A 27,084-nucleotide genomic window follows, 5' to 3' on the forward strand; every position below is an offset into this window, starting at 1 on the left:
TTGCAAACTCTATGATTTCATGATCACTTTCACCCAAGCTGCCTTCTACTTTCAAATTCTCAACGAGTTCCTCCCTATTTGTTAAAATCAAGTCTAGAACAGCTTCCCCCCTAGTAGCTTTTTCAACCTTCTGAAATCAAAAGTTGTCTGCAATGCAGTCCAAGAATTTGTTGGATAGTCTGTGCCCCGCTGTGTTATTTTCCCAACATATATCTGGATAGTTGAAGTCCCCCATCACCACCAAATCTTGGGCTTTGGATGATTTTGTTAGTTGTTTAAAAAAAGCCTCATCCACCTCTTCCACCTGGTTAGGTGGCCTGTAGTAGACTCCTAGCATGACATCACCCTTGTTTTTTACCCCTTTTAGCCTAACCCAGAGACTCTCAACACTTCCGTCTCCTATGTCCATCTCTACCTCAGTCCAAGTGTGTACATTTTTAATATATAAGGCAACACCTCCTCCCTTTTCCCCCTGTCTATCCTTCCTGAGCAAGCTGTATCCATCCACACCAACATTCCAGTCATGTGTATTATCCCACCAAGTTTCAGTGATGCCAACAATGTCATAGTTGTATTTATTTATTAGCACTTCCAGTTCTTCCTGCTTATTACTCATACTTCTCGCATTTGTATATAGGCATCTAAGATACCTTAGAACACAAGTTCTTAGAACACATTTTGAATGATAAAGTAATTAAGAACATAGAGGTAAATGGTAATTGGGATAAAGTACAACATGGTTTTCCAAAAGGTAGTTTGTGTCAGACCAACCTGATCTCTTTCTTTGAGAAGGTAACTGACTTTCTAGACAAAGGAAATACAGTAGATCTAAATCTATATGGATTTTAATAAAACATTTGATACTGATCCACATGGAAAATCATTAGTTAAATTGGAGAAGATGTGCTTTAATATGAGAATTGAAAGTTGGGTAAGGAACTGGTTAAATGGGAGGCAACTGTGGGTCATGCTGAAAGGTGAACTGTCAATATGGAGGAACATTATTAGTGGAGTTCCTTAGGGATAAGTCCTGGGACCAGTCTTATTCTGCATTTCCATTAATCACCTCAGCACAAAAAGTGGGAGTGTGCTAATAAAATTTGTGGATGACACAAAGTTGGGAATATGGTTTGCAGATTGCCAGTATGGAGGAGGACTGGAATATCATACAGAAATATGTGGATGACCTTGAAAACTGTGAGTAATAGAAATGGGATGAAATGTAATAGTGCAAAGTGCAAAATCATGCACTTAGGGACTAAGAAGAATTTTTGCTATAAGCTGGGGACATATCAGTTGGAAGCAACAGAGGAAGAGAAAGATCTGGGGGTAAGATGACTATTAGCCGCCAATGTGATGTGGCCATGAAAAAGGCTAATACAATCATAGGATGCATCTGGTGATATATTTCCATTAGAGATAGGGAAGAGTTATTAACATTATACAAGCCACTGGTGAAACATCATCTGGTTGGTCTCCGTTGTTGAAGAAAGATGAATTCGAACTGGAATAGTGAAGAAAAGGCTATTAGAATGAGCAGAGAATGGAGAACCTACCTTCTGAGAGGAGACTTAAGGAAGGGAAATATGATTGCTCTCTCTAAATACATCAGCGGGATGGACACCAAGGAAGGAGAGGAGTTATTTAAATTAAGGGGCAATGTTGGCACAAGAACAAATGGATATAAACTAGCCATCAATAAATTTAGGCTAGACATTAAATTAAGATTTCTAACCATCAGAGGAGTGAAGTTCTGGAACAGACTTCCAAGAGGTGTAGTGGGGGCAAAAAACCTAACTTGTTTCAAGACTGTCTTGATAATTTTATGATGAGATTGCCTACAGGGGCATATGGCTGGAGATGGGACACTAGATGGGGAGACCTCTGAGCTACTATAGAAAAGTCTTTCCCAAGTGTCTGACTGGTGGGTCTTGCCCACATGCTTTGAGTCTAATTGATTGCCATATCTAGGGTTGGAAAGGCATTTCCCCCCAGGTCAGATTGGTAGAGACCTTGGAGGATTTTCCCGTTCCTTTGATGTGTGCGGCACAAGTCACTTGCTGGTTTGATCTAGAGTAAATGGTGGAATCTCTGTAACTTGAAGTATTTAAATCTAGATTTGAGGGCTTCAGTAACCCATACAAGGATTATGAGCCTATTAGAGGAGCAGGTGGCTGATGTTCTGTGACCTGCATAGGAGATCAGACTAGATAATCATGATGGTTCTTTCTGGCCTTAAAGTGTATGAGTCTATGGAAACATCATGGAAGCCATATATATATATATATATATGTGTGTATAGATATAGATATGTGTATGTGTGTATGTATATGTGTATGTGTATATATATATTTAAAGAGCCATATGACTCCAAAAAGTGACTATGACATGATTAATGTGTGCCAGCAACTCCAGATGAAATTCATCAAGGTCATAGCTAGGACTATGGGGGTTTTAATTGTTAGCCTAACAAACTCAGTCTTGAATTTTGCTGCGCATCCCCAGGAGGAAGTTTCTAGGACAGCAATTTGGTCCTTATTTTTGCCCTTAAAGTGACTGAATACGCATGGGGAGCATGTCAGTAAAGCAGAAAAGTGCTGTTTTTATATAGAGTAGAACTTCACTTTAATGCCAAACCAATGTCTTTAATTTTCTGAGGCAATATCCCAGACAAATTCATCTCAGTGATACTGAAAACTCTCCATAAAATGTTGCCCTCATACCTAAAAGTTCTCAGAATCTCCCTCAAATTATTATTAACAGAGACATTACGTTTAACATTGCTAGACTTGAAGAATCAAACTGTTACTTCAGTTTCCTCAGTGAAACAATTAACAATAGGATTCCTTTGCTTTATTTGTCAATGTACCATCTAGGGAGAGTTTGACAAGATAATTTACATAAAAAATTAAAGGAAGGAGATGCTGAAGCAAAATCTCTAGCTTTTTAATTGTGAACTCCAGTTACATTTGTGATTAACTGAAGTTACTTTTTCCCCTTGGTAGTATGAACTATAGTATGTATTAACCCACTCATTCCCACTCTGAATTTCAAATAATGAATAAAAGAGGAATACACACCCAGGAAATTATCTGAAATGTATGCCCTCAGAAACAGGGGTCTTGCACCGCACTCAACTCTGAACTGTATTAGTGCATTTCCTTGGGGAGCCCAAAATAGTACTTCTGAAAATCAGGTCATTTATTGGGGTACTTAAATATGAATTTAAGTGCCTTATTTTAGATACCAAAGTTGGAAAATTTTTGACTGAGAATTTTCAGCGAGTTGGTTTGAATAATGTATACAACATTAATTTAGAGTCATAGACTTTAAGGTCAGAAGGGACCATTATGATCATCTAGTCTGACCTCTTGCACAATGCAAGCCACAGAATCTCACCCACCCACTCCCGCAACAAACTCCCAACCTATGTCTGAGCCATTGAAGTCCTCAAATCATGGTTTAAAGACTTGAAGGTGCAGAGAATCCTCCAGCAAGTGACCTGTGTCCCACGCTGCAGATGAAGGTGAAACCCCCCCAGGGCCTCTGCCATTCTGCCCTGGAGGAAAATTCCTTCCCGACCTCAAATATGGCGATCAGCTAAACCCTGAGCATGTGGGCAAGACTCACCAGCCAGACACCCAGGAAAGAATTCTCTGTAGTAACTCAGATCGCACGCAATCTAACATCCCATCACAGGCCATTGGGCATATTTATCGCTAATAGTCAAAGATCAGTTAATTGCCAAAATTAGGCTATCCCATCATCCCATCCCATCCATAAATGTATCAAGCTTAGTCTTGAAGCCAGATATGTCTTTTGCCCCTATTGCTCCCCTTGGAAGGCTGTTCCAGAGCTTCACTCCTCTGATGGTTAGAAACCTTCATCTAATTTCAAGTCTAAACTTCCTGATGGCCAGTTTATATCCATTTGTTCTTGTGTCCACACTGGTACTGAGCTTAAATAATTCCTCTCCCTCCCTGGTATTTATCCCTCTGATATATTTATAGAGAGCAATCATATCTCCCCTCAGCCTTTTTTTGGTTAGGCTAAACATCCTGTGATCAACCAATACTCCGAGGTCCTTCTCCTCCTCTGTTTTCTCCTTCAAAATTTTTTCTAAGACATTGCATACTACAGATGTCAAACTAACAGGCCTATAGTTACCCGGATCACTTTTTTTTTCCTTTCTGAAAAATAGGAACTATGTTAGCAATTCTCCAGTCATATGGTACAACCCCTGAGTTTACAGATTCATTAAAAAATCTTGCTAATGGGCTTGCAATTTCATGTGCCAGTTCCTTTAATATTCTTGGGAAGATTTAGTCCCATTAAGCTGTTGGCTTCTACCTCGGATGTGGTAATATCTACTTCCATATCCTCATTCCCATTTGTCATCCTGCTATTATCCCTAAACTCCTCATTAGCCTCATTAAAGACTGAGGCAAAGTATTTGTTTACATATTAGGCCAGGCCTAGATTATCCTTAACCTCCACTCCATCCTCAGTGTTTAGTGGTCTCACTTCTTCTTTCTTTGTTTTCTTCTTATTTATATGGTTATAGAACCTTTTACTATTGGTTTTAATTCCCTTTGCAATGTCCAACTCTACATGGCTTTTGGCCTTTCTCACTTTATCCCTACATGTTATGACCTCAATAAGGTAGCTTTCCTTGCTGATCCCGCCCATTTTCCACTCCTTATAGGCTTTCTGCTTTTTCTTAATCACCTCTCTGAGATATTTGCTCATCCAGCTTAGTCTACAACTCCTGCCTATGAACTTTTCCCCCTTTCTTGGGATGCAGGCCTCTGATAGTTTCTGCAGCTTTGACTTGAAGTAATTCCAGGCCTCCTCCACCTTTAGATTGACAAGTTATTCAGTCCAATCCACTTCCCTAACTAATTTCCATAATTTTTTAAAGTTAGCCCTTTTGAAATCAAAAACCCTAGTCACAGATCTATTTTTGTTTATCCCCCATTTAGTTTGAACTGAATTAGCTCATGATCGCTCGAACCAAGGTTCTCCCCTACAACTATTTCTTCTATGAGGTCTTCACTACTCACCAAAACCAAATCTAAAATGGCATTCCCTCTTGTTGGTTCAGCAACTACTTGGTGAAGGAATCCATCAGCTATCGCATCCAGGAAAATCTGAGCCCTATTATTACTAGCACTTGTCCTCCAGTCTATATCTAGGAAGTTAAAGTCTCCCATGATCACACAATTCACATTAGTATTTACTTCATTAAAAACATTAAAGAGGTCTCTATCCATATCCAAATCAGATCCCTGTGGTCTATAGCAGCGGTTCTCAAAGCTGGTCCGCCGTTTGTTCAGAGAAAGCCCCTGGCAGGCCGGGCCAGTTTGTTTACCTTCTGCGTCCGCAGGTTCGGCCAATTGCGGCTCCCACTGGCCGCGGTTCGCCGCTCCAGGCCAATGGGGGCTGCAGGAAGTGGCGCGGGCCGAGGGATGTGCTGGCCCGGCCCGCCAGGGGCTTTCCCTGAACAAGCGGCGGACTGGCTTTGAGAACCATTGGTCTATAGCACACCCCAAGCACTATCCCAGGGGAGGCTCTAGTAGCTTTCTTCCCCAATGTGATTTTTGCCCAGACAGACTCTGTCTTATTTATTTGACTGGAATCTTTTAGTACAAATGGAATAAATGTGCCTGATGAAATTTTGCACACCACATTTAGTAATAGACTCAATATGATACCAATGCATTCTTACTGGTTCTTAGCTATATCCCAAGTGTATCTTGTCAGCAGAATTTCTGTCATCCTCCCCCCCCTCCCTTTTTTTTGTTATTCAGTGATTTTTCTATAGAGATATATAAGAAATGTTCTTTTTTGCCTGTCAACAGTTTTACAATTTCTAGAAAAGGTAATACAAACTAAGAAAGCATTTGGAAAGGAAATTTTGGGCACTTTTCTTAGCTACAAAACTCCCATTAACATTAGAATTGAAGCCATGTGGTTAAAGCCATATATATCATGATGGTTTATAAAATGGTAATGCCTATTCTAAATGGTCTATATCTCTCTATTGTGTGTCTTCACATCATGGTACATTCTTTATTACATTTGCAGTGAAACAGTTATATTATTTCAATACAATAGAAAGATATTGCTACTACTTGTAATCTTGATAGATGACATGAAGAAATAAAGTGTTGTAAGCCTTTTGGTAATTAGCATAGTTTGGTAGCTGGTGAATTAAAAGTACCAGAGTATGAAATGTCTGTTATAACTCAAGGATGCATGCTGTGGCCAGACTCATTACTATCAGACTGAAGAGATGAATAAATGAGTGATGAACAATGCTGTGTAATTAGAAGATATTTTTCATTATCTGTAACTGGATCACTATAATACTACATAATGCATCACTGAATACTCTATTACTTTTTTTTTCCTTTTGCTTTATTACAGTATCAGAAGATGAACATTTCATACTCTTGGTATTTTGATGTACTGGCTTAACTGAGTATGTCTTTACTGATGCCATTGGGCCACATTTGGAGGCAATATTTAAGTGCTATCAGCTACGCTTTGGTAAGTAGGTTTAAGAGATTCTATGGGAGTTGAAGGGAAACTAAATTAGTGTAATATACACAATGAGGAGGCTGGAAGAAGGTGTAAGTTACATCATCTTAGACTCCCTTGGACTTATTTAAACTCTCTTCTGAAATTGATTCATTGCAGTTTTGCCTGATTACATCAGTGACAAATTATCTTCTTTGTCTGATGATGACAATGCTAAAAACATAGAGCTGATTTTCACAGAGTTGTTTAGTTACTTTTCCCCATATAAAAATATTGCAACATTCTACTAGTTGAAAACATAGTATCTTACAATAGTGTAACTTCATTGCTTTGTGTGACAACCTTCACATTTCTACAGGGGTAGAATATACACATTGTATTTTGATTAACACAATTATAAGAGATTAAATAAAATCTGACAAACTATACCAAAGCTAGAATGTGAACATTGTTAGTAGGGGCAATAATTACCCTAGTATTTTAAAACGCCAGTTAACTCATAAGCAAATGGCATTTTCCAGACTCCCAACCAAATGAATGCTTAGAAAACATGTAATAATATAAGAATTATAGCTTACTCTGTGAGATGAATTTAACCTATCTGTTAACTGAGGGTCTCTTGCTTTCTTAAATTGGAGAACATGGTCATCCGTATGTAAAGGGATACATTTGAAAAGGCAATCTAATCCTCTGGTCAGTGTTTTGAAAGGTGGCTCTTTTATCATCAAGACCACACTAGCTCAAGCACACCATTATTTTATAAATGTGAATTTAGCAGAGGCACTACAAGTAACCCAATTAAAAACTCAATATATTTATCACCTAGCTCAGCAATATGCAGTGTGATAGTCTTCTTGCTGTCTCTTGTGAACAAATTAGAAGTGTCATTTCAAACCATTTATAGTACTACTGACAGGTGTTTTTTTTTTTTACCATATTAAAACAAACACTGCACAAGTTTGATGTATATTGAAAGCATTTAGAAACTGAATATTCAACATACCTTCACTCCCCCCATTGCTATCTGTTTTGTATGCTGTATCTTTTCTGGAGAGGTGGGAGAGGTTGTCAGTGTCACCAAGATGAATAGGATCTCCTTTTCCTTTTCGGGAATGAAATTAGTATGAACTGGCACAATATGAAGACTGATGATTTTCAAGTGCATTTAGGACATATATAGATATAGATATAGATCTATGATCAGCACCTTGCAATACTGTCTCAAACATACCACTGAGGAATTAGAACCTAACAATGGATAAGGAGGAAATGAGGACAGAGCATGATCAATTCCAGAGATTTTTTTCTATGAATCCTATGAATCCTATTTGCTCCATTTATTATGCATTAATTCTTTATTATTAATTTTTATTATCATTACATTTATATTGTGATAATACTTACAGGTCAGCTAAGCTGTGCCTATTACTCAAGATATTTTTTACGGCTACAATCTGATTTGTGGGGGATGGCCCCAGTGGCGGTCCCCAGCAATGCCTGAGGCAGAATGTCTGCAGGAGCTCTGAATAGGGTTGTGATGCCCTTTGAATGGCTGTAGCATGGACATCCTATTTTAGCACAGCTGTATTGGCTGGGGCAGAATAGCAGTAAGGTCTACGCTCCTCCCTTTGGAGAGGAAGGGGTGTCCAGCACTATTCAACTTAGAATTTTGTGTGCTGGGAGCACAAGGCCTGAGACTGTGGATGCCCCTGGGGCATGTGTTCAAGGTGGGGAGGGCTTCTTGAACTCTTTCCTTTCTTTTGTACAGGCATGCAGCACTTGCTCCAATCTAGTCTAAAAAGTACAAACCTTGTTTAGTTCTAAACTGTGGGCCAAAAACTGTCCCCAGTTGTCCCCTGTACTTCTTAGCAGACTAGAGCCATTGATCAAACATCAATGTTTATGTTCCTTACTCATGATCATTCTAAGTTTTGAATTCTGTACATTCATAAACTTCAGTCACAGCATGAGACACCCATGCAGATACTCCAGTTGCAATGGTGGTGCTTTCAAAGTTGTTCCTAATAGACTGTTCTCTCCATTCATCCTTGCAGCATGTGGCCAGTGTTTTTCCTCCTTTTAAAATGCCAGAAGGAAATCATCTAAGGCTTGGTCTACACTTACCCCCCAATTCGAACTAAGGTACGCAACTTCAGCTACGTGAATAACGTAGCTGAAGTCGAAGTACCTTAGTTCGAACTTACCTCGGTCCACATGCGGCAGGCAGGCTCCCCCGTTGACGCCGCGGTACTCCTCTCGTCTAGCTGGAGTACTACAGTCGACGGCGATCACTTCCTGGTTCGACTTATCGCGTCCAGACAGGACGCGATAAGTCGAACCCAGAACTTCGATTCCCAGCCGCCGAACTAGCGGCTGGGTGTAGACATACCCTAAGTGAGCAGTGTTTTCTCTTTATTATAAGTTCATAGTTAGGCAGTTGCTTGAGCCCTTTAAACAATGGGATCCACAGTATTTTTTCTTAATTAGAGGGAAAGCACTGAGAGAAAACATATATATATATAAGCTTACATCAGGTTCAAGGGGAGTAGATTGGTGGTGTAAATCTTTTCTTACTTTTCTGGAAACCAGATTATATTCAACTTGGAAAGAATTAAAGTGTCTCTTTTTTTTACTAGTAAAAAGGAAGTATTTGAAGCTGTATTTAGCTCCCAGGCTCACACCCTTATTCCCCTCACATACCTTTTCCTTATGATACTTAGTACTTATATAGAACTTTTCATCTTAAAGCACTTCACACACATTAACGAATTAATCATCATAGCATCCCTATCAGGTTACCACGAAAAAAAACTCGATCTCTGTCAGCACTGGGAGGACCTCCATCGAGACAGTGAAGCCTGCAGCCAATACGTACTATAATCAATGTCCCCTGTAGTCTGTGAGAAGCTGGACTGATAATCAGTATAAAAACTTAAAGCAAAACACAGAGCTATGCAAAACGCAGAGTCTCCTGTGCATAAATGGTGTGTGCTTAGAGTGTGTGCCTTATGGACAATAATGTTCAAAAGTTTTCAATCTGTGTCAGTCAATCTCTATTGAATGACTATGGAAATTGTTAATCAGGATGTTGTCTGAGGCTGCTAAGCATTACAAACTTTTCAGTATGATATAATGCAAGTTCATTGAGCAACTTTATGTAATCTAATTGCCTCAGATCAATGTTTATACATATTATTTTCTATCAACTCCCTATGTCCTGTAGGCTAGATCTGGGTTGCTTGATGCTTTTACCTGGACCATCGCTCACTCATCCTACATCTTGCCTGCTGCTTGTTCTACACTACATATCAAAAGAGGTAGCTGAAGCCTGGAGCTTTGTCTACATTACAGTATAATCATGTTGTAATCTGTCTTTATCAGAACATGGTAATGAACACAACTGTAAATTGTAGTGTTAACGAGGAATAAACATTTGTTCTTTGACTTCACTACAATTTACAATTGTGTTACCTCGTGTTAATGAACATAAGCTACTCCACAATTGGCAATTGTAGTGCAGAAGAGGAGGAGATGGGTTTATGCCTGGTTAGACACAGTCAGCTGAGGACCATCACCCTACCACAGAGCTGAGTGCTATTTCATGGTATCACCTATTTCTGCTGCCGACGGGGCTTGTCTTCCTGCTGCAGAGCAGTGGTTACCTCAGTGAGGCCCTTGCAGCTCCAGAGCGAGAGCAGTGGCCTCTTAATTGCTGCCACATTCACTGAGCCTCAGTGGACCAGGCTCAAAGAGCTACTTTCCAGACCTACTGTCCTCTCCATTCATAGCTCTTGTTCCTTTGCAAACACCTTGGATTACATTGGCATCTGTAGACTTTATTGAAACTGTGACTTCATTACCAATAACCGAGCACAATAAAACAGTACGCTAGACTTGCTATAACTACAGAGAAACCACAAGGGGTGCTCTCTCACTTTTTCCAGTCTCCTATTTATACTGTCAGGTTCAGAGAAGGAAATCCACCTCCCCACACTCACCTGCAAGCAAAAGTGAGCCCATTTCAGAGTAAAATTATCACAAATTTTAACAATTTTTTACAGTATAAAATATATATTTGAGGATCCAAATTTTATAAGCATTTAATGCAAAAACAGCCAGTTCACAAAAATATAAATTTAATTTCATTTAATTTAATTAGGAAATGCACTTGTATTAAATGAAAGTTTTTCATGAAGATTTCCATCAAAAATAAAAATGGTTATTGTCACTCCACTCCCTAGGCCACCAAAATTACAAGAGATAACAATCAAAGCTTTAGTGTACCTAGGAAAGGCCCTTTAAACTATAATGAAGATGTATTTTTAAATTAGTTACCTTTTTGATTAAAACAAAAATAAGGTAAATACTGTTTTTTCCCCCCTGCTCATTCACAAAACTGAGTAAACGGTGTATTTTCACAGGGCTCGTTAAACAGGGATATATTCCAAACTGAGAAATAGACAAGAAATAATGAGGACTAACTGGCAGTGCAATTTTTTACAGAAGCAATTCATCTTTTGTTATACCAAGATCCATGCCAATATCAAAAATGAAAGATAATTTTTCAATTTCAAAATCAAGTAGTTTAACTTTTTCTATTGGGCAGGTTAATTTGTTTGGGCTGGGGCAGGGGGTTGGAGTGCAGGAGGGGGTGCGGGTTGCAGGCTGTGGCTGGTGCTTACCTTGGGTGGCTCCCTGGAAGCAGTGACATGTCCCTCGGCTCCTAGGCATAGGCACGGCTAGGTGGCTCTGTGCGCTGCCTCCAATTGCAGGTGCAGCCTCCGCAGCTCCCTTTGGCCACGGTTCCCAGCCAATGGGAGCTGCAGAGCCGGTAATCAGTGGGGGGGAGCAGTGCATGGAGCCCCCATGACTACCCTCCACCTAGGAACCGAGGGACATGTCGCCACTTCCTGGAGCCACATAGAGCCCTGCGCCAATCGGACCATTAACGGCCTGGTCAGCAGTGCTGACCAGAGCCACCGGGGTCCCTTTTCGACTGGGTGTTCCAGTCAAAAACCAGAAACCTGGCAGCTGTACTTTCACCTCTGACCCTGCTTTTTTCTGCTGTCTAAAGATGCATTTGTTTAAATAAAAAAAATTTGAAGGTAAAAACATTGTGTATAGATACAAATATAAATATAAATAACATAATTAAATTCTCTCTGTGTTTTTCTCTCTCTACATCTACCTATGATGTTGTCTGTCTCTCTGTCCACCTCTCTATATTGAAATGATCCCTTTTCTTTTCTGTCACAAAATCCAATCTCTTCCCAATTTTGTTTCCTCTCCATCTGTTGGCATTTTGAAAAAAACAACAACAACCACACACACATGGAGGAATCACATTTAATAGACAGATGTCCTTCAGTTTAAACAACAGATGAGTTAGAATTCCAAGCAACTCAGTCACTGAAGAATATAATTACTATAGTATGAGAGTTCCTAGATGCCTCTTTAATTCCCTTTCATCCTCTGGATACAAATCTAACGGCTTTGCTTCTGACATGAAGGATGATATTTCTAATGTTCATGGCAAATTAATTCACTAGAGGAAGATGAGTGACAGTGTGCTGCCAGCGGTCATGACTTCTTATTCTGGTCTGCCATTTAACATGTTGTTATATTTTTTAATAAAAAGAAAACTTTTTCTCAGTTTTTGGCAACAGAATCCTCCTGAGAAACTTATTTGTCTGTTTCTGTTTATATAGCAAAGGGTGTTAGAGCTGCAGAAATGATTGTTAACCATGCATAATTTTATGTGATCAGTTAAACAATAATAATATGCAGGCAACTCTAATATTGCTTCTTGCTGTAACAGCCTGTATTTTCCTTTATTATACCACTCTCCTTTACATACAGTGCATATATGCATTTACACCAGTGCCAAATAAAGAGGTCATCCTGTTTACACTTTTTAAATATTCATACAACATTAGCTTTATTCCAGTCTTCTGGAACTACTTTGATGTTCCAAGACTTGTTGAAAATCAACATTAATGGTCCAGAGAGCTCCTCAGCTAGCTGTTTTATAACTCTTGGATGCAAGTTTTCTGGGCCGGCAGATTTAAAAATATCTAATTGTTTTAGTTCCTCTTTCACATCCTCCTGAGATACTCGTGGAATGGAAAGAGTGTTTCATAAGATATGACGACTTCATCTGTTTTTTTCTCCCAAATACTGAACAGAAATATTTATTGAAAACTTCTGCCTTTTCTGCATTATTATTGATAATTCTATTGTTCCCATCTAGGAATGGAACAGTGCAATTGTTAGTATTCTTTTTGTTCCTAATATACTTTTAAAAAAATACTTATTAAAATAGTTATGAAAATATTGGACTGCAAATAAGAGGTTTCCACCTGAAAAGTTTGAGAAAAAATGGTTTATAGGATTAAGATATTGCAAACCAAACAGAAAGTGCTGTAAAAGAAAAGTCTTGCTATGGTTTATATGGGACTCTGAAGTAGAACGACTTCCTAGAATCAAATTATGTTTGGTTAAAGGTGGGATATTCACAAATGCTCAGCATTGACATAACTCTGCTTCCATCAAAGCCATTGGGAGTTGCACCATTGGGAGTTGCACCATTGGGAACAAAGTTAGGTCAACAGTGAACACTTAAAACACCAGAAAGTGTGTCACAGATAACTATAGGCAAAGGGCCCTGTACTCATATATGCTACATGAATTATACATAAAGGATATCTCATAGGCAGGGTGTGGCAGTCTGTATACCTAGGTTCACCCTTTTTATAAAACTACAATGGATTTTGTACAAATTATACCCTGTAAAGTATAATTTGAAAACTCATAATTGGTGATCATTATTGTCCTGGTAAAATATGTGTGGCAAGACTGCATGTAAGGTTATAAAATTCTACTTTATGAGTTTACAAAGACATATTCCAAATCTGGGAAAGCAGCCACACACCATATTCTCAAAAAACAAAAGGCAAACTGACACCTAAGCCAGGTATCAACAAAATCAAATGGACTGTCACCTAGCTAAGTGGCCATTCTTCTGCATGAAAAAAAGTCTGAGTGAGAAATGTACATCTTGGCAAAGAAATAGCTGGAGGTTCCCATCTCCACAGACTCTATGTCTCCTGATCCTCAGCTGTATATGATTTTCAAAGAAAAAGAGAACTATAAGAAAGAGGAACAGATGCTCCAAAATATCTCTCCCTTCATCTCTTCTCATAGCATCAATAACACCTGAAGGACATGGGAAGCATCACTGGACTGAGGAGGGGTCCTAGCTGATAGGAATTCAGCCAGTAAAGTTGCTGAAGCATGTGATGAGAGAAACGTTTGCTTTGAATTCTTTTAGCTTGTTAAGTTAGGTATTAGTTGCATTTTCCCTTTTATTTCTTTGTAACCAAATTCTGACTTTTATGCCGCATGACTTGTAATGACTTAAAATCTATCTTTCTGTTGATAATAAACTTCTTTTCTTGTTTTATCTAAACCAGTGTGATTGGATTTAAGTGTTTGGGAAACATCATTTGAGATAACAGGATTTGTGCATATCATTTACTATTAATAAAATGATGCAGTTTATATGAGCTTTTGTTGTCCAGAAGAGAGCTGGGGGTTACAAAATGCATATTTCCGGGGAAAAGTCTGGGACTGGGAATTTGCTGGGAAAAGTCTGGGACTGGGAATCTGCAGTGTAATTCAAGAGTGGCTGCTGACAGCACTCTGACAATATAGCTGGGAGTAATTTATATGCTGGAGATTGTGTGTGAGTAGACCAGGGAGTAGAAGCTCTGACAGCAAAGCAGTGTAAAATGCACCACAGGGTGGAGAATAGAGGGGACATAGCTGTTCAATAATCCAGCTTGTATCCTGGGTAATGTCACACAGGGACAGCAGCAGCTCCATCTCTTATCAGGTTTGCCAGACACTTCCCATTATAAGACATTATTTTCAGTTGCTTATAACTTTGCCAAGCTTTAACCATTTGAGCTGAAATTTTCCAAGTGCTTCAGGCTCAACTTTTTTTTTTTTTTTTTTTAAATGTCAGCTAAACTCTCCAGCCATTTACAAGAATGAGGCTAGGGAAATACATATTGTTTTGCTCATGTTAAACAATCCTGCTGATCTTTTCTTTGAAAAGCTCTTCACTCCTACGCTTTGTAGCAGGGATTCGAAAATCCTTATTCATTCCCAACGCAGGTCCATTCTATGCATTGAATGGGACAGGGATGCTGTGGAAAAAGTAGTATCTGATCATATTATTAAAGCCTGTATCATAATGTGTATGCATGGGGATGCATTACTTCTGGGATTTCCCAACTTCTGAGAATTTAACTTGCAACCTTAAAAATGTTCTTTTAATGTGTCTGTGCATGTGTGTGTAATATATAAAATATTCTAAAAGTTTGCATGAATACTACACAGAAAACCCAAGAAATTTACCCTTCCTCCAGACACAGGGACACTAGGCTGTCATGTATACCTTGGATTAATAAACATCCCCCACACTCTGCCTGGTCCTACAGCATAATGCTTCCTGATATATAAAACGGAGCATGCCATAGCACTCAGGCACATTAATTCTGTGATCTCTGTGGGGGACATTTTCTTTCTTCTCCCACCTTTTCTTTGGAGCTGCAGTGGAGGCTTGAAGGGAGCTCTATCACAGGTTGTTATTTAGTATGTTTCCTCACTGCATGTAGTAAACTGTTGTGGAGTATTCTTATCAAGTAGTCACTGTGTCCCACCTATTATATAACTGAATTTGAATATTAAAAGTTAATCTTCTGCCCAGTGAGTACATGAAAATTGTTTTAAGTAGGTTCATTTACGATAAAATCTACAATGCCATTAAAGGAAAAACTAAGGGCTGGTCTACATGGTCAGACAGTGCACAACAAGCTGGAGTACAAATCTACAGCACACTAGCATGTTGCACACTAACTTTCTATGTGGACTGTGCTACTGTGAACTAAAATTTCCCTAGTGTGTAATAAAGGTTGACCTACCTCACTATGCTCTAGGGAACTTTTAGTGTGTGGTAGCAGGGTCCACATGGACAGTTACTGTGCAGCAGGCTAGTTGTATATTCACACACTGGCTTGCACAAGCCTGGCACAGGACAGTTCTCTAAGCAGAGAAGAGGTTGCCAATAATGATCTACTCTGGCCTCCGAGATAGGATGATCAGAATTGTCACAGCATTAGCCCATCTTCTCCTGGTAGGTTTTTTGGGTGACTCAGTTAACACTTCAGGTTGATTTTATTTTCTGAAACAGGTCTGAGTAATGACAAATAGGTTACTGAAACCAAAAGAAGGGACCATTCTCTTTTTATAGTGATGATGAGAAGTAGTAGGATTAAAGTTGCATTTGAATATGATGACTACGCAGCATCAGGACACTGCAGGAAATCTTTCAATCGAGGATAACCCTAGTTTGGAAACCTCAGACCCATTCCTCTCAGAGAGGACTGTGACAAATGCTCTGGGTATACCAGTTTCTCAAACATACATACCTATATAACATTGTAAACAGATGATCCAGTTTTCATGCAGGTGAGGGAGATTAGCGAAGGAAAGGGAGACTGCAGAGTGAACAATGTGAAATACAGGAAATATTGGAGATGTGACAAAATCTTCTGGAGGAGAAAGATGGATCCCAACAGTACCTAGGGAGAAAAGCAGTAGTGTATCTTAAAAAACTGCTGTGGAAAAAACAACATGAAATTCTGCTTTGGTTAATCAATATCTAAACCATAAAAGAGTATGTGTGGTCTGGAAAATCAGCTTTTCTTTGACTTGTCCAATTGTCCAGAGAACCTATATCCATCTTAAAAGCAGGGCAATGACCTTGGGAAATTTCATTATCTATTTTATCACAAATATCTTCAATTATCCTTGTCTGCAACCTCATAATCTTACATATCTGCCACTAACAAATACTTTTCTCTCTCCTTTGGCAGATACATATATTATTGATCATTTTCTCTCTCCATTTTGTAGATATTCATTGTTTACCTTTTTCACATTATGCTTTCATTACCACCTGTAAATTCTTAGCTCTGCAGCTCAAAACTCACTAGGATACCAAAGCTTTCATACTGTATTATGGCTCTCATTTTGCTAAGCCTGTATGAACACACAACACAAAGCTAGCATTCAGATGATTAGAAGAGCACAAATGGTTTGATCTGTGCCTTAGGAAGAAATGTACACCTAGCCGTATCATTCAGATGTTTCACAGTTCATTATACATTGGACCATGATGTTTAAACTGTTTGGAATGACTCTGGGTTTTATTTTTTCAAGAGTTGCAGATTCAATGTCCCTTAACTAATACCTTCTCCCTGACATATAAATAATGTTCTGCTGTCTGTAGCTATTGTGAATTCTTAAGTACATTTTCTCTTACTTTAGAGTTTGTATTGCTACTATCAGAAATATTAGGCACAATCTAGTGAGGTGCTGAGTGCCTCTTATGAGATGCTGAAGAGTATTCTACCCATACTTAAGTCAATGTGTGTGGAGCATGATCACTGCTTTAATGGAATGAGCCCACATTCAGCTACTAAACATTTACTGGTCACAGTCATAACCTATACAATATCTGATTAAAGCCATACAGTGTTTAGAGAATTCATTTAGAAATTATGAAAACATAGTATATTGCACCATATCAGCAAAATGGTCCATACTGTAATAATGGGCATGTGGAGGTGGGTGGGGGAACCTCAGAAGGGCACAAGCAAGTAGAGAATATAGAGCATAAACAAATGGTAACAAAGTTCCATCATAAATTGACTACCCTTTATTTTCTAGCAATTGGCTTGTAATGCATATCACCATGTGATGGCTAAAAATATTTTGAAAAATACTTCAGGTGACTACAAATAATGTGATTTATTATTATTTGCATCATGACAGCACTAGAGGTTCCAATTGAGTTTCCTTATGCTAGGTGCTGTACAAACACACAGTAAAAGACATTCCCTGCCCCGAAGAGTTTGTCATCTGAAGTGAACATTATTATCCTCATTGTACAGATCGGGTACTCAAGCATACAGAGATTAAGTGAACTTCTGAAGCCACACTGGAAGTCTGTGTCTGAGCCGGGATTCAAAACAAGATCTCTCATGCCACAGTGGGATTCATAATGCCCCCCCCCCACACACACACACATACATACACATTCTGTAGGGGTATGTGTGTGTAGGGGGGGGTGAATCCCACTGTGGCTTGATCTAGGGATTTAGGCACCTAAAGTGGAGGATAGGCATATAAATCCTTTTGTGAATCCAGCCCTTAGTGTTTATGAAAATACTTTCTGAGCCATCTCCTCAGTGGTGTAAATCAATGTAGCTTTAGTGAAGTCAATGAAGTTATGATAATTTATAGCAGTGAGTATCTGGCCCTCTATTTTCAGAGTGATGTAAAAACAAAACAACTACATCCCTGAAAAGTAGGTAAATGTTAATATTAAAGCTGGTCAGAAATTTGCTGACAGAAAAGCCATCTATCAGAAAATATCTTTTCATTGAAATCTGAAGGAATGTGTTGAGTTTGATGAAATTTTGAAGGAAACCTGGCAGGTTTCTGAGGGAAACTCACCTAGCTACCTGACATCTTGCCAGTATGGCTACCCAGCTTCTTGGCAGGCTCTCACGAGGCTCTCATAGATCCTAGGCTCTGCAGTTTCCCATGCTCTCCAGCATTTCACCTGATGGGCTACCAGGCAGCCAGGACTCCTTAGCTTTCCTGGATGGAAGAAAGCATATTTAATTTTGGAAAGACTGAAACATTCTCATGGCAGGAACATTAGAGTCTTTCAAAAGCAAATTATTATGGCCTTCCAGTTCCACAATTTTTGAAGCATTTTTTATTTCTGTCCTTATTTGAGATTACATTTTCCCCAAAACTCAACATTTTTTGTCCATTTCCCTGCCAGTTCTAATTCATATCTCAATTTTTCAAGACAGACACAGTAAGACGCATCCAGGATGTGGCCCAAAGGCCAAAAAAGAGCAAACAGACACTTTTGCATGTTCCTGAGGTGCACACACAGAATGGCCCTAGTGTTAATGCAGCTCATATATTTGCATATGCACAAACCTTTTTTCACACACATAGCCCAGACTTAAACACTGGACACTTTGCAAACATCAAATCTGGGTACTGAAAACTTTTTTGAATGTAGGCCTGTGGGTCCTGCTCATAGTAACTAGTACAGCTGGGATTACAACTACTGAAATTTGGGCTCTTGTGGATGTGTTCATTCTACTTGACCACACTACTTACCAAATGAAATACAGCTTGATGATCAACACATTTCACATTCATATGGAAATGCTGTTTGGATTTGGTTTACATTTAGATAAAAGAAAGGGAGGCCAACAGGCCTTAACATAATAAGCCTTTGTATGTACAATGTGCAATGATTACGCTGGCTAGGGTTTTAACTTACCACTGTACTCCAAAAATGGAAAACTCCTTTGCAGGAGAAGGGTCAGGAACTGAGTGCAATGGAAGAACAGCCACTGGGATAATGATGATCATTATGGCTCTGTACCTCAAACTAGCTGATCGTATTGTTTTTTTCATAAAGGCAAAAAGAAAACATAAAGAAGAAAATGTAGCTGTAGGGATTAAGACTGCAGCCACTCTTTTCCTTTGTCTTTATATCCAGTTATCAGTTCCAATCTATTTTCAATAGGCTCTGTGGATACTGGGAAGGTATTAAGTACAAAGTATAGCTTTTTTCCATTCCTGCTTTCCTAGCTACCTGTTAGAATGTTCTTCCAAACCACATTCTTGTAAATACAATGATCAAGTGGTGGAAAGAAACCCCTCCCCAGCCATGACACATACACATTCCCTCAGGGTCACGTTTTATGTATCTTAGTTGAGAGGTACTATCACCAACAGCTCTATTCCGCAAACCCTACTTGCAAAGGGCTTCATTCAGCTCCCATTTAAGCCAATGGCAAAACTCCCATTGACCTCCATGCAGTGGGATCATACCCACAAACACACCCATTGAAGTCAGTTGGACTGTTTGACTTGTATAAGATTTATTCACATGATTAAGGATTTGAAGGCTTTCCTGGAGAGCTATGTTATATATTACTGTGGAGAGCTCTCTCTTTTGTTATATCCTTAAGGATTCTGAAGCAAGTTAGTGATACTTCATTTACACTTACATAACATCCTTGTTAGCTCTGTCGACTCCTATAATTTCACATCCTTTAATTTTCTTGGTAGTTACCATTAATAACTGGCTTTTGGTTCTTCATTACATTCTTAAGCATTCTATTCTTGGTAGCTATCTATATAATTACAATACATGAAACAGTACAACGATGTTATCATCTTAGCAATATTAATAAAATATGTATGGAGTGTTTTAATGAGCACGAACTTAAATCAGCCATACTCTTAACAAGAACAAAGCTATAAATATTTCATTTTAAAAGATTTCTAACTATCTTGCCATATGCATTATTTTAAATTCAAGATTAAAAAAATAGGACAGTTTTAAAAGATGTACAGTATGTATGTATATACATAACACAAGAAACTATTGCATGTTGAGGTTGAAGATAGGGCTGAAAAAATTGTAAGTATTTTTTGTGAACATTTTTTATTTTATTCAAAGACTTTTTGGTTGAAAAAATGATTAAAAATTTTGACTATTTTTAATTACAGATTTAATCATTAAAAAGCAAGGAAATGCAAAAGTTATGTTTTGCACAAATTGAAGTGAGGACACATGCTGAAAAATGACTTTGGATAATTTTTTGTTTCAATGAAAAATTAAAAAAAAAAAAAAACAGAATTTGTAACAAAGTATTGACAGTGACGTTATTAAAATGTAGATATCTGAGGATACCATTGTGGACATCCTATGGGACAAGGCCAAGATTGACTACTTGCTGCTGGCTCTTGATACCGTCCTGATCCCTCATATTTTATTCATCCTGAGGGGATCTGCCATGGCAAAGGTTCCTCTCAACAAGGCAGATAACATCAAAAGGCTGTTGGTGAAGAAGTGTATGTACCTCCCTCAGGAGGCCGGTAATGAACTGTTGTACATCTCACACACACAGGGTGGTGCCAACGTCCTTTGAATGGGTGATCTGTGTGACATTGTGGCTATCACTCACACATTCTGTCTTTTGACATGCCTGAATGCTATGGTGAGGAACATTGTGGTGAGTGCTGTGCATGACGTAATCAGGAAGCGAATCACCAGGATCCCTTCCAGCCAAGATATTGCCACCTACCTGAGCAGCTCCCTGAAGGTGAATTTGGAAGAGATGGGTGAGACTTTGCTTCACTTTGGACTCATCCCTGCAATGCTACATGATGGCTGGAGAAGTGTATCAGCTGCCAATGGATGTGGTCTGAAGAATGTCAGGAGCTGGGAGTCCTGATGGCACAGGTCAAGAACACTGAGCATACAATCATTACTCCAAGAGCGAGGACCATACTCAAGAGTACAGTGAAAGATGCTGTCATTGGCAATAAGTGGAAAACCTGAGACGGAAGTGTGACCAGGGCAAGGCTTTTGAGGTGACATGCAATGAGATGCCCACTTCTTCTCCAGGGGCATACTCACCTGATTTGCTGTCTGGAGATTCATACACAGGGCCTGGCTCGATTGTGTCTCACTGAATGGAGCCATCCGCTACAGGAATTGGGACAAGCAATGCAGAAAGTGTGACTGTGCTAATGAGATGCTACCCCATGTCTTCTGCAGCTGCACACCCCACTCTGTCATGTGAGGCTGCACCACAACATCATCCAAGACTGCTTAATCAAGGCTATCCTACTACCCATGGAGAAGGTTGCCATGAACTCCACTGTCCCTGGAAAAGAGAGTCAGCTGTGACTAGACATTGTCAATACTAATGAGGAACAGAAGAGGGTCATCATGGTGGATGGCAAAGTTCCTTTTGAGAACAGAACCCTGGTCTTCCCCGATGTCGGAGCTTGAAAAGTGGAGTATTGTGTACCCCTGGCTGACACCTTGAGATCCAGGGATTACAAGGTTCAAACACATGCACTGATCATGGGAGCCTTGGGCTCCCAGTAACGAGTGAGTACTATGGGAATAAGGAATCAGCCAGCACTATGCCTGGCTGATGTGCTGACACATGGTGTTGGACACCAGCAGGTGGTCACAGGGCTGGCTCTAACTTTTTTGCCGCCCCAGGCAAAAAAGAAGAGCACCGACGCCGTAACCCCCCCCCCCCCCGCCCCCGAGTGCCACGCCAAGCCGCCCAAACCCCCGGAGCGCCACGCCACGCCGCCAAAGCTCCCGCCCCTCCCCCCAGCGCCGCCGAAACACCCCCCACACTGCCCAGCCGAAACAAAAACAAACAAACAAAAAAAACCCTCGAGCGCCGCCCCGACGAACAAAAAAAAAACAAAAACAAAAAACACGGCAAGCGCCCCCCGCCATCCCAACATTGGCTGCCTAAGGTGCCATCCCAAGCACGTGCTTGGTCAGCTGGTGCCTGGAGCTGGAGCTGGCGCTGGGTGGTCAAGGGACATTCATATCATTGGATGTCTGCAATACCAAGAGAAGTGAGCTACAGTGCCAATGAGAAGCAATGATGGGAAAGTAGCTGAAATTCTTCTCTAGTGGACCATATTTATTCACAGATAACCTACCTTAAACTCTCAATTATTTAGAGATAATGTGCACTCATTACTGTTTTTATTTTCTGCAAGCTGCTCCTAGTATAACTTCCCATGAGTGATGGTACCTGATTATTTGCATACTGATATTTAAATTGGGCTGTTAAATTTATTCACCCTAATTTGGTATATTGCAGATTATGTACTATATCCATTTTATGACTTTTTAAAACAAAGTTGCTACTTTTGGATAATTTAAGCATTATACCCAGGTGAATAGAAACTTTTTCATTAAGCCATGCTTTAGATAATTTTAACATATGCTTTAATATAATGTGATAGAAATATTGCACTGGGGCTGCAATGCTGCTTTCCAGCAAGAGGTATAAATTTATTTCTTTAAGTAAAGAATTAGATAGAGCTGGGTAATCAGATTGGCATCTGAGGCACAAAAAGGATTAAGGGATTTGCCAAAGGTCACACAAGAAGTTTGTAGCTGAGCCATAAATCAAACCCAAATTGCTTCAGTCTTAGTTCAGTAACATAACAACAAAATCATTCTCCCCTTCCTTCACTATTTATAGTAAGTGGCACAGTACACTAGTTCAGAGGTTCTCAAACAGGGCTGGGTGGGCCCCCGGAGGGGAGCACGGAATGTATTCCCTGAGGGGGGCGTGGAATGTATTCTGAGGGGGAGCATGAGAAGTTTTAGGGGGGGAAATGTTCTGCACACATTTTACCCCAGCAATGAATAACTAGCAACGTTTATTCCTGCAGACATATCAGGTCCTGAGATGGCGCTGTGCATTTTGATGGATTTTTGTTACACTTGCATAGCATTATTCAAAGTTATAGAATCATAGAACCATACGACTGGAAGGGACCTCAAGAGGTCATCTAGTCCAGTCCCCTTCACTTCCCAGTGGCTGCAGTTCGCTGTTCCAGGCCAATGGGAGCTGCTGGAAGCGGCAGCCAGTACGTCCCTCGGCCCACGCCGCTTCCAGTAGCTCCCATTGGCCTGCAGCAGCGAACCACTTGGAGCCGCGATCGGCCGAACCTGTGGACGTGGCTGGTAAACAAACCGGCCCGGCCCGCTAGGGGCTTTTCCTGCACAAGTGGCGGAACAAGTTTGGGAACCACTGGTCTAGACTATTCCTGACAGGTGTTAGTCTAACCTGCTCTTAAAACTCTCCAATGATTCCATAACTTCCCTACGCAATTTATTCCAGTGCTTAGCCACCCTGACAGGAAGTTTTTCCTATTGTCCAATCTAAACTTCCCTTGCTACAATTTAAGCCCATTGCTTCTTCTCCTATTCTCAGAGGTTAAGAAGAACAATTTTCTCCCTCCTCCTTGTAACAACCTTTTATGTATTTCAAGCATGTTATCATGTCCCCTCTCAGTCTTCTCTCAAACTCAGTTTTTTCAATCTTCCATCATAGGTCATATTTTCTAGACCTTTAATCATTTTTGTTGCTCTTCTCTGGACTTTCTCCAATTTGTCCACAGCTTTCCTGAAATGTGGCTCCCAGAACTGGACAAAATACTCCAGTTGGGGCCTAATCAGCGCAGAGTAGAGCGGAAGAATTACTTCTCATGTCTTGCTTACAACACTCCTGCTAATACATCCCAGAATGATTTTTTTGCAACAGTGTTACACTCTTGACTCATATTTAGCTTGTGGTCCACTATGACCCCCAGATCCCTGTCCATGATACACCTTCCTAGGCAGTCATTTCCCATTCTGTATGTGTGCAACTGATTGATCCTTCCTAAGTGGAGTACTTTCCATTTGTCCTTATTGAATTTCATCCTATTTACTTCTGACCATTTCTCCAGATCATTTTGAATTTTAATCCTATCCTTCAAAGCACTTGCAGATCCTCCCAGCTTGGTATCATCCACAAACTGGGAGGGGTTGCCATTGTCTAAATCATTGATGCAGATATTGAACTCTGAATCACACTCAGAACAGATCTCGGAGGGACCCCACTCAATATGCCCTTCCAGCTTGACTGTGAACCACTGATAACTACTTTCTGGAAACGATTTTCCAACCAGTTATGTATCCATATTATAGTAAAGGGATCAGAAACCTGTGGCACACGTCCCATCAGGGGAATCCGCTGGTGGGCTGGGACGGTTTGTTTACCTGCTTGTCCACAGGTTCGGCCAACTGCAGTTCCCACTGGCTGCGGTTTGCTGTTCCAGGCCAATGGAGGCTGTGGGAAGCGGCGGCCAGCACATCACTTGTCCCGCGTCACTTCACTCAGCCCCCATTGGCCTAGAACGGCAAACCACGGCCAGTGGGAGCTGAGATTGGCTGAACCTGTGGACACTGCAGGTAAACAAACTGTTCCGGCCCGCCAGCAGATTTCCCTGACAGGCTGCATGCCAAAGGTTGCCGATCCCTCTTATTGTAGCTCCATCTAGGTTGTATTTCCCTAGTTTGTATATGAGAAGGTCATGTGCGACAGTATCAAAAGGCTTACTAATGTCAAGATATAACAATTCTAATGCTTCCCCCTCTCCATATGGCTTGTTACCCTGTCAAAGAAAGCTATTAGGTTGGTTTTATACAATGATGCTGACTGTTACTTATCACTTTATTATCTTCCAGGTGTTTTCAAATTGATGGCTAAATTATTTGCTCCATTATCTTTCTGGGTACAGAAGTTAAGATGACTGGTCTGTAATTCCCTGGGTTGTCCTTAGTTCCTTTTTTATAGATTAGAACTATATTTGCCCTTTTCCAGTCTTCTGGAATCTCTCCTGTTTTCCATGACTTTTCAAAGATAATCGCTAATGCTTCAGATACCTCCTCAGTCAGCTCATTGAGTATTCTAGGATGCATTTCATCAGGACCTGATGGCTTGATGATATCTAACTTGTCTAAGTAACTTTTAACATGTTCTTTATCTTTTTTAGCCTCTGATCCTACCTCATTTTCACTGGCATTCACTATGTTAGACATCCAATCACCACCAACCTTCTTGGTGAAAACCGAAAAAAATAAGTCATTAAGCACCTCTGCCATTTCCACATTTTCTGTTATTGTTCCCCCCCACACCCTAGGCAATGGGCCTACCCTGTCCTTGGTCTTCCTCTTCCTTCTAATGTATTTGTAGAATGTTTTCTTGTTACAGTTTATGTGTCTAGCTACTTTGATCTCATTTTGTGCATTGGCCTTTGTTAGGGTTCCTTTCCTACTCTGAACTCTGGGGTACAGATGTGGGGATCCACATGAAAGACCCCCTAAGCTTATTTCTACCAGCATAGGTAAAAAAATTCCCCAAGGCACACTTCATTTTTGTCCTTGGAATGGTATGCTGCCACCACCAAGTGATTAACAAAGAATCAGGGAAAGGACCACTTGGAGTTCCTGTTCCCCCAAAATATCCCCCCAAGCCCTTACACCCCTTTCCTCACCAATTGGTTACAAAGTGATCACAGACCCTGATGCTTTTCTGCCTTCTCTGCCTTCCCGGAGAACACACACAAAGTCATCCCCCTCACCTCACCCCACCCTACCCCCAAGATTTGAAAGTATCTTCTTTCCCCATTGGTCCTTTTGGTCAGGTTATTTGAGCTTCTTAACCCCTTACAGGTAAGGAGGAATTCTAGGCTACGCTTAGCTGTATGGTTATGACAGCCTTTCTAATTTTGTCCCAACATACTTGTGTTATTTGTTTATATTCATCCTTTGTAATTTGACTTAGTTTCAACTTTCTGTAGGACTCTTTTTGGAGTTTTACATCATTGAAGACCTCCTGGTTAAGCCAAGGTGGTCTCTTGCCATACTTCTGATCTTTCCTACGCAGTGGAATAGTTTGCTCTTGTGCCTTTAACAATGTCTCTTTGAAAAACTGCCAACTGTCTTCAATTCTTTTTCTCTTTAGACTTGCTTCCCATGGGATCTTACCTACCAACTCCCTGAGTTTCCTAAAGTCTGCCTTCTTGAAATCCATTTTCTTTATTTTGCTGTTCTCCCTCCTATCATTCCTTATAAAAATGAACTCTACCATTTCATGATCACTTTCACCCAAGCTGCCTTCCACTTTCAAATTCTCAACCAGTTCCTCCCTATTTGTCAAAATCAAATCTAGAACATCTCTCCTAGTAGCTTTCTCCACCTTCTGAAATAAAAGAAAATTGTCTCCAAAACATTCCAAGAACTTGTTGGATAACCTGTGCCCTGCTGTGTTATTTTCCAAACAGATATCTGAGTAGTTGAAGTACCCCCCCCCCACCATCAAGTCCTGTGCTTTGGATGATTTTGTTAGTTGTTTAAAAAAAGCCTCATCCACCTCTTCTTCCTGGTTAGGTGGTCTCTAGTAGCCCCCCAAACATGACATCACCCTTGTTTTTTACACCTTTTTTCCTTACCCAGAGACATTCAACAAGTCTGTTTCCTATTTCCATCTCAACCTCAGTCCAAGTGTATATGGGCTAGTTCGGCGGCTGGAGATCGAAGTTCCGAGTTCGATTTATCGCGTCTGGTCTAGACGCGATAAATCGAACCAGGAAGTGATCCCCGTCGACTGCGGTACTCCAGCTCAACGAGAGGAGTACCGCGGAGTCGACGGGGAGCCTGCCTGCCGCGTGTGGACTGCGTCTGAACCGCGGTAAGTTCGAAGTAAGGTATGTCGAATTCAGCTACGTTATTCACGTAGCTGAATTTGCGTACCTTACTTCGACTTGGGGGGTAAGTGTAGACCAAGCCTATATTTTCCCTTTTTCACTTCCTGTCCTTCCTGAGCAAGCTGTACTCTTCTATACCAATATTTCAGTCATGTGTATTATCCCACTAAGTCTCTGTGATGCCGACTATGCAATAGTTGTGTTTATTTACAAGCATTTCAAGTTCTTCCTGCTTATTCTCCATACTTATCACATTAGTATACAGACATCTAAGATACTGAT

This window comes from Terrapene carolina, unplaced genomic scaffold (genome assembly GCF_002925995.2).
Source record: "Terrapene carolina triunguis isolate 2854851 unplaced genomic scaffold, T_m_triunguis-2.0 Scaffold18, whole genome shotgun sequence".
Lineage (NCBI taxonomy): Eukaryota > Metazoa > Chordata > Testudines > Emydidae > Terrapene > Terrapene triunguis.